The sequence below is a fragment of the Theropithecus gelada genome, chromosome 7a (assembly GCF_003255815.1).
Source record: "Theropithecus gelada isolate Dixy chromosome 7a, Tgel_1.0, whole genome shotgun sequence".
NCBI classification, from domain to species: domain Eukaryota; kingdom Metazoa; phylum Chordata; class Mammalia; order Primates; family Cercopithecidae; genus Theropithecus; species Theropithecus gelada.
The window spans coordinates 54,664,961-54,680,474 of NC_037674.1; the positions used below are offsets into that span (position 1 = coordinate 54,664,961).

General features: G+C 48.9%; 1 pseudogene; it reads left to right on the plus strand.

Annotated features, from left to right (window-relative positions):
* Positions 1-3,446: 3,446 nt before the first annotated feature.
* On the plus strand, positions 3,447-15,139 carry LOC112627517 (annotated as a pseudogene).
* Positions 15,140-15,514: the final 375 nt, after the last annotated feature.

A 15,514-nucleotide genomic window follows, 5' to 3' on the forward strand; every position in this document is an offset into this window, starting at 1 on the left:
ATTTAAATATAAATAAATGAAAATAACACTTCTCCCTGATTATAAAGGAAATCACATTATTTTTGTAATAATTTGGATGACAAATATTAAGAAAAATCTTTAATTTGCCATTCAAAACATTCTGGTTTGTTACTTTTTATACTTTTTTATGCATATAAACCTTTTAAAAACTAGAATGGTAGTATATAGTCTTTTGTCGCTTACTATATTTTAGGCATATTTCTGTGGCAGTAAATATATCCTGGCATCATCATTTTTAATAGCTGGATGTATATTAAGTTAATAATCATTGCCACACCAGAGGTGAATTTTCTTATATATACATTTTAATGGACCCGAGCAAGTATTTTTGGACTAAAATCATAGAAGTAGAATTTCTGGAGAAAATAATTTTTGGGGTTTTTAATAGAAATTTTCAAATTATCCTCCAGAAAAAGTGACTCAGGTTGTACTCCCACCAACAAGGACAGAGCTCCAGGTTCCCCCTTCCATTGTCATCTTTCCTGCCTTTATACAGCAAATCTCTTTGTTTTCATGACATTTCTTTGATTTCTAGTGCTTTTGAATGTTTTTCATATGCCTATTGGTCATTTTTATTCTTCTGAGAAGTGCCTGTTTCTCCATTGCCCATTTTCTGTTGAAAATCATTTGTTTTTTCTCAGTAATTTTAAAGATTTCTTTACAGACTAAGGATACAAACCTTTTATCTGTCATTGAGGTTACAAAAACTTTCTCCCAGTAAGTAGTTTGTCATTTTACTTGATTTCCTTTCTTCTTTTCTCTTTTCTTTCTTTTCTTTTCCTTCTTTTCTTTTTTCCTTTCCTTTCCTTTCCTTTGCTTTTGCTAACCAAACTCCAAAGTCACATTTCACTTAATTTTCATCCTGCCAAATTTGAAAATATTTCAACTTAGTGATTTTAGTGTAAACAGGAGCAGGAGAGAATGTATTTAAGTCTCATTCTGTCACCCAGGCTGGGGTGCAGTGCCATAATCATAGCTACTACAGCCTCAAACAGCTGGTCTCAAGCAATTTTCCCACCTCAGCCTGCCAAATAGCTAGGACTACAGGTGTGTGCCACCATGCCCAGCTAATTTTTAAAATTTTTTGTGGAGATGTGAATTTGCTGTGCTGCCCAGGCTAGTCTTGAACTCCTGACTTCAAATAATCCTCCCACCTTGGCTTGCCAAAGTGCTGGGATTACAGGTGTGAACTACTGCTCCTGGCTGACAGTTTAGTTTTGTTTGCTAGTGATGTTCTTGGTATCTTTTCATATTTGAGGCTTTGGTGCTAGTGCTGAAGTATTACACTCACCATCCAAGGTTTACAGGACTTTTGTTTTAATATTGAACAGATGGAACTCTAGTTCTGCATCTTTGCAGGCATACAAAATGTGTCTACCAGGACTCTGCTTTATATCTATGGAAAGCAAGAAGTAGTACAGTAAAACTTTGCCTGGCTAGAGGCTGTGAAAGAATGGAGTATTCTGATTTAATTCTATTAACTTGGAAGTATGAAGGTGAAAAGAATTCAAAACTTACATTTCCTGTTGAATGCAATTTGAAAATACAGCCAATGATTCCACTTTTCTTCTCTAGTAAGTTTGGACATTCCCATCTACTTGGCATTTTATTATAGAACTGCTAGTTTGCCTGAGACTTACATTGTGAAGATACTTTTTTAAAACTTGAGAGGTAAAAGGGTGTAAATGGTGTTGTATGAGATCAGGCTGGATGAGAACTAACACTTGTAAATATACTTTTTAGACTGAATCTCTGATTGCCACTTGTTTTCTTATTTAACTCATAAAAATAAAACACATTGATTGGAGGGTGGGAGTAGGAAGGAGATTTATGTGTTTTAATTGCATATCATGGTTTCATATCAAGACAGAACACATGGTATCCCTGGCTTTGGACCTACAGAAGGAAACACATTTTTCTACCTCCTGTATGCCAGAGGTTTTTAAACACCTGGAGGGATTACTACAGCACAGATTGCTGAGCCCTACTCCAGAGTTTCTCTTTCACGAGGTCCAGGGTGAAGCCTGAGAATTTGCACTTATAAAAAGTTCTCAGGTTCTGCTGGTGCTGCTAGTCCAGAGACTACATTTTTGAGAACCACTCTTGTCTACTAACTGTAAATTGTAGAACTCTAGAAAAAAGCTTAGTTTAGTGTGGGAAAAGAAGCTCACAGGTTATGGGGCAAATCGTGAAAGATTCAACCCTTGATCTCAGCCTAGTGTGGAACTCACTGTGTATTGTAACAAGCAATACACAGTGACATAACACAGTTCTTGGTTTTCATAATTGCAAGTCATAGGCAAGTATCAAGTGAGAAATTCAGTTTCATTTGCAAGGCTTAGAGAGGTCAGGTGATTCTAGAAAAATAGACCTTGTGTATACTTTAAACCAGAAAGAGCTTTGAGTGCTGATTAAGTTGAAAGCTTTGTGTTTTTATTTACTTTTGACTATTTTGTTTTATTTTTTTGAGATGGAGTCTCACTGTGTCACCCAGGCTGGAGTGCAGTGGCATGAGCTTGGCTCACAGCAACTTCCACCTCACAGGTTCAAGTTATTCTCCTGCCTCAGCCTCCTGAATAGCTGGGATTACAGGTACCCACCACCACACCTGGCTAGCTTTTGTATTTTTAGTAGAGATGGGGTTTCACCATGTTGGCCAGGCTGGTCTTGAACTCCTGACCTAAGGTGATCCACCCGCCTAGGCCTCCCAAAATGTTGGGATTACAAGTGTGGGCCACCACACCCAGCCCAAAAGCTTTGTGTTTTTAACATATTAGACATGTTTCTTGTTTTTTAAAAAAACTTAATTATGTAGGAGAATAAAAGAAATGTTTTTCCAAAAAAGAGAAATCATTGTGATTATTTTACCTTATTGGAATGTTGGATAATATAGTCCACTTCATTAATCATCAAACGTGCTATGGATTTTCCATTTTTATAGGATTTGTCTCAATTGAGGTAATACTGATAATTCTTGTACTCCATCTGAAGATGAAAAATGTAGGCTAAAATCATAGACCATACATAGAAGCTGGATAATGAAGAGAGCTCTGGAGGAACATGTAGACACACACACACTGACACACATATATTTAGAGTATAAACATATATATTTTTTAAAATTTATTTTTAACGTTTTAAAGCAAAAAGCCAGCACCCCCCCCCTCCAGGAGTAGACAGGCCCCGCCCCTCTCCCCAAGTGGGCGGGGACAGCAGTTGTGTGGGCAGCTTTCCTTGTGATGCCACAGGTTCCTCTGGACACACTGCTCCCTGGCCACGCCTCCTTTCCCTTTCATCTTTCTCATTGACCAATGGGCTTGGAGAATTAAGGCCACGTCCCCATTCTGCATTCTAGTGGGGCCCTGGTTACGCCTCCTCTGGCTCAGTCACACAGCCGCCTGGTAGGTGACTGGAGGTGTTCGCTGATGTGGCCCCAACCCTGCCTCCCTCCCCACCCCATGATGTTAGAAGAGACTCGACAGAATCAATTGGCAGCAGCCAAGAAAAAGGTAAGACACAACAGGTCATGGCCCCACAACCTAGCCAGAGATACCTTCCAATGACAAGACCACTGCCAGAGTACATACCACTCCTGAGGCACACTGGGCTGGGCCCCCTAACCCTGGCACCTCTGGGCTCCCCACACCAAAGTCTCATCGGTCAGCCCTGCCCCCTCAGCAAGCAGCTCAGCCTCTGCCCTCGCCAGTCACTCCATGGTGACTTTTGGGAAGTGACTCCTGGGGCTCCCTGCTCTATACTCACCCCTCACGTCCTGCTGCCCCACACCCAACCTCCCTGGGTTCTTTGGACTCAGCTGTCGGAGGACCTGGGTCCCCCAGCCCCAGCCCCCCACCATCGCGTCATCCCCGGGTGACTTTGGGCTGGTGACTCCTGGGGTTTCCTGCTGCAGACTGTACTCTCCCCTCCTGCTGACCCAAGCCTGACCTCCCTGGGCTCTTTGGACTGGCATCTCCAAGGACCTAGGCACCAGCCCTACGTCCCATTCCCCCATTATGGATCAGCAACTCAGCCATTGCACTGATGTGGTTCCCCCCCCCCCCCAGGAGGAGTGGAATGTAGTGATGTCACAGTCCCCCTAGGAACTGTCATTACTGCTGCAAGACTGGACTTTCATCTTACAACCCAGTCCCCTAAGCATTCTCGCCCCATTTCTGGTTCCTCTGGCCACAGCACAAATTTCCACCTGGAAGGGGAATGCGGACTATGGGACTTAGGAGCAACAGGTTTCAGGCTGCCTTACTCCCTTTGCATAGACATTGACTTTGTGAAAAGCCTACACTTCCCCTGTGAGATCAAACGTTGACAGTATCTCTGGGTGGCAATGGGAGAATGGGTTTGGTTTGGTTTTCTCCCAGCCTTCTACTCTCCAGAGAGACTTTAACATATTTTTCTGAGTTCTCCACCTCATATTCTAATTCTCCACAGTTCTGGGACCAGACTGCCCTTCAGTCAGTGGTCTCTGAAGTGAGATTTGCTCATCTTCTGTGGAATAGATCTTGGGAAACTGAACTTGACAACTTGAATCTTCCTCATATCATCTCAACTTGGGGTACTTTGAGTGCCACAGGATAAATGTGGGAGATCTTTCTGAAGCATCAGTTTCCCTTGATTCTCCTGAGAGAGAAAAAACGTTAATGTACTTAGGGATGACAGTCACATATGTTTCTAAGAGTATACCAGACTTCTCTCTGAAATGAGACTTGGGTTGTCCTCTTTCTGATCAATTCCCAGATTTAACAAAAAAGCTGCCTTCTGCCATGAGGACACATGCATATAAAAGTTTGAGAGGTCCTGGTGCACTTCTTCACACTTACAAACATGTAAGGATGTGTGACTCCAAACCACACAGTGTGCAGTTCCTGCACACTTAATGTTTAGTTTTCTACCTCTGGCTCTGATTTTGGTCTCTGCCAGCTGCTGATTCATGGGAAAACCCCAGAGCTTGGAGTCGGAAGACTGAATTTAAGTCCCATTATTGCCCACCCTCCCTTTTTTTAAGCCATAATATCCATCCCTCTCAATCAGTAAGTGATTGTGAAAACACCTTGTACAGTTGTTGTGGCATTAAGTCAGATGGTGTATAAGAGTATTTTGAAAAACTGTAAAGGGGGATGTGGCCGTAGGGGCTGGTAGTTCTCATGAGTATTACTGCTCTTCTTTCCCACAGCTAAAAGAATATCAGCAGAGGAACAACCGTGCTGTTCCGGCAGGAGCGAAGACAAAAAAGAAGAAAACTGGCAGTAACCCTGAGACAACCACTTCTGGTGGTTGCCACTCACCTGGGGATGTGAGTCTTGGCTGGCCAGGCTCCTGGGGACAGGGGGCCCAAGGGGGCAGTAGGGGGTAATTGTTAAGATTGCTGGGTACTGGTTAAGAATTCTGGGTTTGAATCCTGCCTCTCCATTGGCTAGGGATCTGATTTATGGCAAGTTGCTTGAGTTCTTTGGGCCTCTCTTTTCACATCTGTAAAATAGGGGTAGTGTTGTTTGATTTTCATTTCTGAAGTTTAAATGAGATTCCATATTGTAGTTGTTTTTATGTTAGTCCCTGGTACATGTCCTGCTGTGAACACCCAGGATACCCAGGAAATGGCCATTGCTCTTTGATTTTCCTGCTCTTTGATTTTCCTGATCCCTAGTCTCAAGGCGGAGCTGGGCCAATGAGTACAGCCACTTGCTATCAAGTTGTCCCTTTAGGAGTCACAGAAGGGGGCTCAGGGTGTGGTGAGGAGAGCCCCAGGCACTAGGAGTAAGAGAAGATCTAACTTGCCACCAGCTTGCTGGGTGACCACAGAAAAATCACTTCTTACCCTGGGCCTCAGTTTTCTCCATTGTAAGATGACACTGGATAAGATCAGTGTCTTTTAAACTTGTTTTTTAGCTGGAGCCCCCTTAGTTCAAGTGAACCCTTAATCAGGAGTCTGGTTTTTTAATAGAGGTGGAGGTCTGGAGCTCTACCAGATTCATCGTCCACGTCCTGGGCCTGAGGAGAGGGGTCCAGTGAACATATTAAGAGCTGCGTTGGTCAGGTGACTCCACCCTGTGACTGCATCGCTCAGGGAACTTTTCCATCTATTTGTTCCTGCCCCTGGCAAGGCAGCAGGTGGCCATTTGGAAGAATGGCACAGGCTATGGTTTCAATCTCCTCTGCTCTTCCTCAGCGTTTTATTTTCCTGAAACCACATCTTCCTCCTACCCTGACTTTTTTGTTTCTCTCTAAGCCACTTCTGTCTTTCTCCCCCTGCCCTTGTTTTTCCCTTGTCCCCTCCTATAGATTCAGGACATTCTGAAGGTGATGGTGTCCAACCTTACCCATTCCAGTGGGGTAGCGCTCCCCCATTGCACAAGTGGAAGGTGGGGCAGTGCGGAGACCCCTCTCTGGCATGCTCCCTCCAGCTGTGCATGCCCCTGAGGCTTCTCTGGTTTGGGAGATACTTGGCCTCTGCCTTGTTTTATGTTGCTGCCATTAACCTTCATCCTGTTTATGTCTGCTTCTTCACCTGCTTGATTGATTGGGTTTTTTCCTTCCCTGCATCTTTTATCATCTTGGAAATGGTGAGACCTTAAAGTTTAAAAGTAACTTGGGAATAACATACAGAGCAGGCATGTGCACTTTGGGGAATTTTTTTTTTTTTTTTTTTTTTTTGAGACAGAGTCTCACTGTGTTACCCAGACTGGAGTGCAGTGGTGCGATCTCAGCTCACTACAACATCTGCCTCCCAGGTTCAAGTGATTCTCTTGCCTTAGCCTCCTTAGTAACCTGGATTACAGGCACCTGTCACCACACCCGGCTAATCTTTGGATTTTTATTAGAGACGCGGTGAAACCATGTCGGCCATGCTGGTCTTGAACTCCTGACCTCCAGTGATCCACCCACCTCAGCCTCCCAAAGTGCTGGGACTACATTCGTGAGCCACTGTGCCTGGCCCCTTTGCTGTTTTTATACTTTCTCTATATCCATAACTGTTTCCCTGTAAGTTTTTTTTTTTAATTTCTCTTTTTTATTACTCCTGCATCATCTGCTACCCTGAAGGACCTGGAGGTAAGAGGCCCTGAGCCAAGGTGCAGTGACCCTGCAGGCCAGCCCTCCAACCTCCTCTCACAGTGGGGGCTGGGTGCCCCTCTGCCAGCTGAGACAGCCCACACACACCCCAGCCCTAATGATTGTTCTCTCTACCTCTTCCCACAATCCTCCTCCAACTCCTCCTCTCTGCATGCACCTCAGAGCCAAAACCAAGAACTGGAAGTAGCCCTGGACTCAAGCTCCACAACAATCAATCAACTCTATGAAAACATAGAATCACTGGTAAGAGTCCAGTGGGGTCCTGTGATTCCACGCTGCCAATCCTGGGCTTTACTTTCCCCTTGGGGCTCTGAAGAAAGGGGCTGGGTCCCCTGGTGCCAAGGGCAAATGGGGAGCTGGAGCACCCAGGCCTCACCTGGAGGGACCCCAGAGCAAGGAGCATGCAGCATGGCTCTTCTGTCACTGCCCTCTTTGCCGACTCTCTCTTCTCTAGACACCCCTGCTCGGGTCCTTACCACACACGCCCTGGGGTTGTCACCTCTCAGGGAAGCACTAGCCTGATGGTTTGTCAGGGTCCCTGTATTTCTGCCATGACTCAGTCCCTAATTTGCTCTTTGAGTCCGAAGAAGCCACCTCTCCTCCTTGCGTTGGTGTTTCCGAAGGAGGTAGAGCAGTGAAGGTCTCGGTTAGCTCTGAGAGTCTGAGATTTAAAGGCTCCTAGAATGTAAACCTGAGGGCCAAGGGCTGCTGTCTATCCTTTTCCATTCTATATCTGCTGTGAAGAACTGTACCTGGCTCGTATGTGCTCAGTAAATGTTTGTTGAATGAACGCATCTTTCTAAATCACAAACTGGCAGAACGGTGGGCCTTTCTCAGACTCCGTCCCTAGGGGTTTATGTTACTGTCCTTTGGAGAGAATCCAGATTCAGACTTTGAGTTCTGTGGCTGTGAGCAAAATCCAACAAAGACCCAAATCCTCTGTCCTTGCGAGCTTGAGGACAGTTGACCAGTTCATGTTGCCATTGGGTCTGAGAACGTTGTCTTTAAAATTCATTCCTGGCACCTGTCTACCGCTTTCTGGGGGATAGAGTTGAGGGGGCCACCCTCAGTCACCTGAATTTGACTCTCCCCACAGAAACAACAGAAGAAACAAGTGGAACATCAGCTGGAAGAAGTAACGTGATTTCTTTGTTTGCTCACAACATGACTGCTAGGTTTAGGGGGCACTCAGATGTAGAGGCGCCAGTTCCGTCTCACCCACTCCCAGCCTGGGGAAGAAGGCACATCCCTCAGATTCCACCACATCCCCACAGGGTCCCTGATAACCTGGTCCCATGGGTGGGCCTGTGCTGGGGCATTGGTGCCATTCTGGGGGCATGTCTCTTGCTGTGCCATCTCTGCCTCCCCGTGGTAAGAGCTCTGTCTTCCTCTTCCTATAGGAAAAGAAAGCAAACAATGAAATACACAAAGTACAAACGGAGCAGTTAGAGGTGAGTGGAGGGTGGGGAGTTTTCTCCTGTCCTCCGGAGAATGTTTCCTTCCATCTCTTTCAGCACTTGCTTGGCTTTTCTCCCAAACATTCCATTTCAGACAATCAACATCCTCACGCTGGAAAAGGCAGACTTGAAGACCACCCTTTACCATACTAAACGTGCCGCCAGACACTTCGAAGGTGGGAATCTGGGCACCCCATCATCCTTCAACCTGGTACTTTGACAGGTCTTCAGGGGGAGTCCTTTGGGCCCCATCTCCACCTCTGTCATTACAGAAGAGTCCAAGGATCTGGCCGGCCGTCTGCAATATTCTTTACAGCGTATTCAAGAATTGGAGCGGGCTCTCTCTGCTGTGTCTACACAGCAGCAGGAAGAGGACAGGGTGAGTCCAACCAACTGCCCCATCCCCTGGCAGCCCGGCTTCCCAGATGGAGGAGAGAGTGTAAAGGTCCCTTCTACAGGATGCAGTGTCCTGCCCAGAAGGCAGCATGCTCATTTCTAGCTGCTATTGTGTGTGGTTGTTAGAGAGAGCCTGGGGCTGAGTCAGCTGCTGTGGGTGAGTTGAGGGGCACTGTGGGGAGTGAGCACTGCACACACAGCTTGAAGGCCAAGTGTCTGCCCTGCCCTTACCTGGCTGTGGCCTTGGCCAAAGCCTAGGTGGTGTATTGGGTACTTGTACTGTGAAGGTACAGAACAGTACATTTAGTACTTCACAATTTCTGTAGAGAGAGGAAAGGCGTGTGTGTGTGTATGTGTGTGTGCGTGTACTATGATAATATACATAAAACGTGTCTGCAAGTGTTCATAAAAAACTCAGAAGGGAATAACATGGTGGCTGGGAGACACTTCCATGGTGTACCTTCTGAGTTTTGGACTATGCGAATGGATCATCCTTTCAAAAAGTGAACAAAAGATTAATTTCCCCTTCCTTTCTGTGCCCCTATCCCCAGCAAGGAAAATGGGCTTAGAGAATCGGATAGACCTGGGTGTTCAAATCCCAGCTCTGTCTCAGTGATCTTAGGCAAGCACTTAACCTCGAACACTCCATGTTTTTCATCTACACAAAAGAGGTAATCCTAGTAACTGTCTCATATGGTGGTTGTGAGGATTACATGGGATTGCTAGTATGGAACCTGGTGAAGCACTCCATAAAGGTTCAAACACTGGTATTAATAACAGTAATAACAACAGCAATGTTATCTGATCTCTCTGGGCCTCTGTTAGCCAGTTGTAAGTTCGATCTCTTTTCCTGTCCCTTCCAACTTTACTGAGTTCTTTTAAAAACCAGGCCACGGGATTGGAAATGTCTTGATCTTTACTGATTGAGTTGTACATTGAGCCTAGCCCTAGCCCTTTAAGGGGCACTGCCCGGGTTCCCCAGATCAAAACTTCTCACTCTTCACCATCCAGTCCTCGAGCCGCAGTGAAGCAGTCCTCCAGCGGCAGTTACAGCAGACCAGAAAGGAGCGGGCGCTGCTGAACGCACACGTGACACAGATGAGGCTTTGCAGAGGGAGGGATGTGGAGGGAAGATGATCCCAGCTGACCAGGAGCAGGTGAGGACCAGTGACAGCCCTTCCTCACTTCTGTGGCCATTCTTGCAGGTGACAGAGTCACTTAAACAAGTCCAGCTGGAGAGAGAGGAATATGCTCAACATATAAAAGGAGAGAGGGCCCGGTGGCAGGAGAGGATGCGGAAAATGTTGATGGAGGTGAGACCTGACCCTTCAGCCCCCACCTTAGATAGGTCACTGGATCTTTCTGGGCATCTGTAAAATGGGAAGAGTATAGCTAGAGGTGGTCATGGGTCTGGGTTTGTGGAGGTGGGGGCAGAGAGGGAGATGGTAGCTTGTCCAGCCACCAGCCCCTCTCTCCAGGGCCCTTTCCCCCTGTGCTTTGGGCAGGCTCACGCATTGAAGGAGGAGAAGAAGCGTGACATACATCGGATACAGGAGCTGGAGAGGAGCTTGTCCGAACTCAAACACCAGATGGGTAAGATGCGGCTGGTGTGACGTGGGAGCAGGACTGGCATCAGAGGGCTGTGGGGTGGCTTAGAGTGCCCCAGGGAAGTGGGTGGATGGAAGGGCTTTGAGGCAGAAGGAAAGAGGTCTCTGCCAGCAGCTGGCAAGTCTTGTCATCTCCATGAGCCTCAGGGTCCCCGTCAGCCAAGAGGAAGGAGTACCCATTGTCAGCCACCCACAGTGCTCTCTATCTGACATGGCTTGGAAATTGGCTTCCATTGGGTGCGAGGAATCATTAGCAGGGAGGCCAAGTTTGGGAAGCCTGAGAGGAGCTGCATCAAAAGGAGGGCTTTTTCTTTGAGGGGGGGTGGTGGGTGGTGAATCCAGAGGCCCTTATTGTCTGCTTCATTTCTCAGCTGAGCCCCCATCCCCGCTGGACCCAGCAGGGACCTCTGAGGTGGAACAGCTACAAGATGAGGCCAAACACCTGAGGAAGGAGGTGGAAAGTCTGGAGGGAAAGCTCCAATCCCAGATGGAAAACAATCAGGTCTTGACTCTCCTGAGCAAGGAACAAAAGGAGAGACTCCAGGAGCAGGAGGAGAGGCTCCAAGAGCAGCAGGAGAGGCTTCAAAAGCAGGAGGAGAGGCTCCAAGAGCAGGAAGAGAGGAGGTTGCGGGAGGAGGAGAGACTATGTGAACAAAAGGAGATGCTTCGGGAGCAGCAGAAGAGGCTGGGGGAGCAGGGTGAGAGGCTGCGAAAGCAGGAGGACAGGCTACGAAAGCAGGAGGAGAGGCTGCGAAAGGAGGAGGAGAGGCTGCAAAAGGAGGAGGAGAGATTACAAAAGCAGGAAGACAGGCTGTGGGAGAAGGAGGAGAGGCTACGAAAACAGGAGAAGAGTCTGCGAATGCAGGAGGAGAGGCTCGCGCTCTCCCAGAAGCACAAGTTCAACAAGCAGCTGGCCGAGCCACAGTGCAGCTTTGAGGATCTGGTGGGTTGCCCCACCTGGGCAGCCTGCCCTCATCCCTAGCCCTCCAGGCCTTTGTTTCCCCACCTGTAAAATGGGGCAGTGTAGCCCTCACATGACATGGTACTTCTAAAGGCATCCGTGAGCCAGAGCTCATCAGGCCCTGCTCTGATGGCTGTGGGGAAGAGGGGATAATTTTTCTAACCTACCTCCACCCTTTCCGGTGACATGGGAGGCAGACACCAAGTTCTGGGGTCTCCAGCTGCAGTGGCTGGCCACTGATTGCTTCTTTCTGTCCAGAACAACAAGAACTAGAGCGCACTGCAGTTGGAACAGCAAGTAAAGGAGCTGCAGGAGAAGCTGAGCAAGGTGAAGGAGATGGTAACCTCTGCCCCATCCAAGAAGGGCTGGGAGGCAGGCACCAGCCTCTGGGGAGGGGAGGTGCCAGGCCAAAGGCAGCTCCAGCTGGGGGGCAGGTGACCCCAGCACCTTCCAGGGCAGTTCCATGACTGTTTCTTGCTTCCTACCCTCTGAATTTTAGAGGTGGGTAGCCCTGGGCTCCTCCCAGATCTGGACATCATCTTCCCAGCTAGAGGCATGGATTCGCCCAATTATAGGGGTGGAGACAGTGGTATAAAAGGGTCCTTATGCCGGGCACAGTGGCTCCTGCCTGTAATCCCAGCACTTTGTGATGCTGAGGCAGGAGAATCACTTGAAGTCAGGAGTTTGAGACCAGCCTGACCAACATGGCGAAACCTCATCTCTACTAAAATTATAACATCAGCAAAAAATTAGCCCGGCATGGTGGCACATGCCTGTAATCCCAGCTACTCAGGAGACTTGAGCCTGGGAGGTGGAGGTTACAGTGAGCTGAGATTGCACCACTGCACTCCAGTATGGGCCACATGGTGACACTCTGTCTGAAAACAAAAGAAAAAAGCCTCCTTAGATTCAAACTGGATTCCGGCCTTGGTTCCACTGGTCACCATTCAACTACTTTTCATCTCTAAGTCTCTGTTTCTTTGACTTCAAAAGGAAGTTAGCATTTTTCTTATGGTTGCTGGGGATTAAATGAGAGAACACATGGAAAGCATTAGGCATGGAGCACACTTAGCAGATGGTGATTGGCTCCTTCTGCTTTTCCACCAGTCTGTGGTCTACAGTTTAAATGGTTGGAAGAAGGACAGGAGATTTGAGCCTGGGGAAGGAGGCATGGGGTTCTAGGCAAGGGGGGATGTCTCTTAGGCCTGGAACAAGGGGCCAGGGTCCCGGGCAGGTGACAGAGCCCCACCGTGCCCTTGCTACCCTATTAATGGGCCCAGAATCTGGAAGCCAACTACATGCCCTCATGCCCAGGGTCTTCCTGCAGATACAGCTGAAGAGCCAAGAGTCTCAGAGTCTGCAGCAGCAGCAGTGAGACTAGTACCGGGGTCACCTGCAGCAGTACGTGGTCACCCATTAGCAGCTGACCTCTGAGAAGCAGGAGCCGCACAGGCAGTTACTGCTGCAGACCCAGCTGTGGACCAGCTGCAGCAGCAGGAAGCTCAGGGCAAAGCGGTGGCTGAGATGGCCTGCCAAAAGTTGCAGAAGACCCAGGAGAGGGAGTCGCTGAGGACAGGGCCCCGAGGGGGACGACCTGGCAACCTCTGTGCCTTCTCACTCTGTTTTCCATTCCCTTAGGAGTGCCTAGAAGGTGCTGGCCAGCAGAACCAACAGCTGGAGACCCAGTTGAGTCTCATGGCTCTCCCTGGACAAGGTACAGGAGACCACTCAGAGGAAGAGGAGAGGGCCCCAGGAGGAAGGGGGGACTGTTAGCAGCATAGGATTGAGGGGTTGGAAGAGACCTTTAGAACAGCTGGTTGTTATGCCAACCGGGTGTCTGCACTAAGTTCGGCATCAATATGATGACCTCCCGGGAGCAGGGGGCCACCAGGTTGCCTAAGGATGAGTGAACTGGCCCAGATCAGAAAGGGAGCAGGTCAGAACTCCCGCACCAACCGGTAGTGTGACTGTGCCTGGGCAATATAGAAGATCTTGGATCTTATAGGAAAACTAAAGAACAGCAGCTCATTCCCCTCTGGGGAGGGGCTGGCTCAGGGTTACACAGTGAGGGTGGGGACAGAGGTGGGCCCACAGTACCTCCCTTGTTGGGTTTTCTGAGGACCCCTCTGGCCACCTCCCCACAGGAGATGGAGGAGGACATCTGAACAGTGAGGAGGAGGGGGTGCCTCGGCCTATGCCGAGTGTCCCAGAGGACCTGGAGAGCCGGGAAGCCACGGTGAGTCTGACTTTCCCTGCCCCCACTTTGCCACCTTCCTCTGTGGTCCCTCCCAGACCCCCTTATGCTCTTGGTTTCCCCGCCTTCTGATTTCTCTGGACATTCACCCCTTCCGGGAGCCAGTGGTCAGACACCACTTCACCTGTGACCAACAGGTGCACTCTCTGAGGCCCCAAGGGAAGGGGCTGTGCTCCACCTCCCTGCCCCATTTGTTTTGTGTATGCCCCTACAAGAATACTCACCTCTTGCCTTCAAGTGGCATTTTTCAACTCCGCTGGAGCCAGTTTCCAGGAGGAGCAGGCACGGCTATGTGGGCAGCAGAAGGTGTGAAGGCTGTGCTGCCTGCACCTGGCTCACCTGGTGGCCTTGGCCTGGAAGGAGCCAGAGGAGAGGCCCCAGCCCCAGAGACTGGGGGTGAGTTTGTGTGTGGGGAGAGCTACCGGGCCCTGAGGGAGGCCATGGAGAAGGTGAAGGTGAGTGAGTCCTGGCATGGACCAAGAAAAGTGGGGGTTGGGCAGGACAGGTCACTCCCATGATGTGACCGTATTATTTTGGCTCCAGAGTGACTTTATGGACCTCCCGAGGGATAAGGTGGACTGGAAGCAGCAGGTGGAGAAACTAGAGCTTGGATTCATCCAGCTCTCTGGAGCGACAGATGGCATGAGTAAGCAGGAGGCCAGGGCACGGGCACGGGGAGCTGCAGGGCCTTCAGAGGGGCCCCAGTGTCTGAGCCGTGTCCTCTCACAGGAGAGCACATCACGGTATATGAGAGCCAGGGGGCAGAGTCAAACACTCAGCACAAGGAGGAGGAAGCCAGCAGGCTGGCCCAGAAGGAGGAGGAGATGAAGGTAGAGGGTGTGCAACATCTCTGCGGGGTTGGGGTGAGGGTGGGTGCTGGCGCCGGCTCAGGCGTGGTAACTGAGCACCCCTCCCTTCAGGTGAAGCTGCTGGAGCTGCAAGATATGGTGTTGCCGGTTGTGGGCGACCACGAGAGGCATGACAAATTCCTCCCTCCTGCCCAGAACCCTCTTGATGAGACCGCTCCAGGGGCCCCAGCCCCCCAGGAACTTGGGGCTGAGGAGGAGCAGGGTGGTGAGTAGAGTCCTCAGGCGGGGTGGGCAGGCAGGAGCAGGGGAGGCTCGCAGTGTACTCAGAGCCCTGCCTCCCTCTCTCTGAAGATTTTCAGGACAGCGTGGAGCCTGCACCGGGACAGGCCAGGGAGGGTTCTCCCCGTGACAACCCCACTGCACAGAAGATCCTGCACCTGCTTCCTGTAATGCCGGACACCCAGGAGCACCCAGGCTTGGCCAGCAAACCCTGCGTGCCATTCTTTTACCGGGCAGCCAAGAACAGGGAGATAAACATCATCATCATCTGAGAGCTAGTCAAGAAATTTAAAAACAACAACAAAAATTATGGGGTTAATCCCCTACACAATTCATCTACTTCATTGGAATGTTAGAGCCACTCATGTTTATTTATGTTTCTAATTTACAGTTTAATTTTATTTATAAAAAGTTAAGGGAGAGTGAGTCTTTCCCTGATGTTCACTCTGGCATCCTTTAGCATTTTTGTTTTTAATTGATAATTGTAGGCCATTAGCTCACATATCGAGTTTGCCCTTACATGGTGGGAGTTCAAACACACAAAGACCCACTATTTGCACAAAACTATTCTTACTGGTTTGGAATAGGCTGCCATGCTTTTTAAATGTTATTGCAGCATGTATATTCATTACAGAATTCAGATAAAA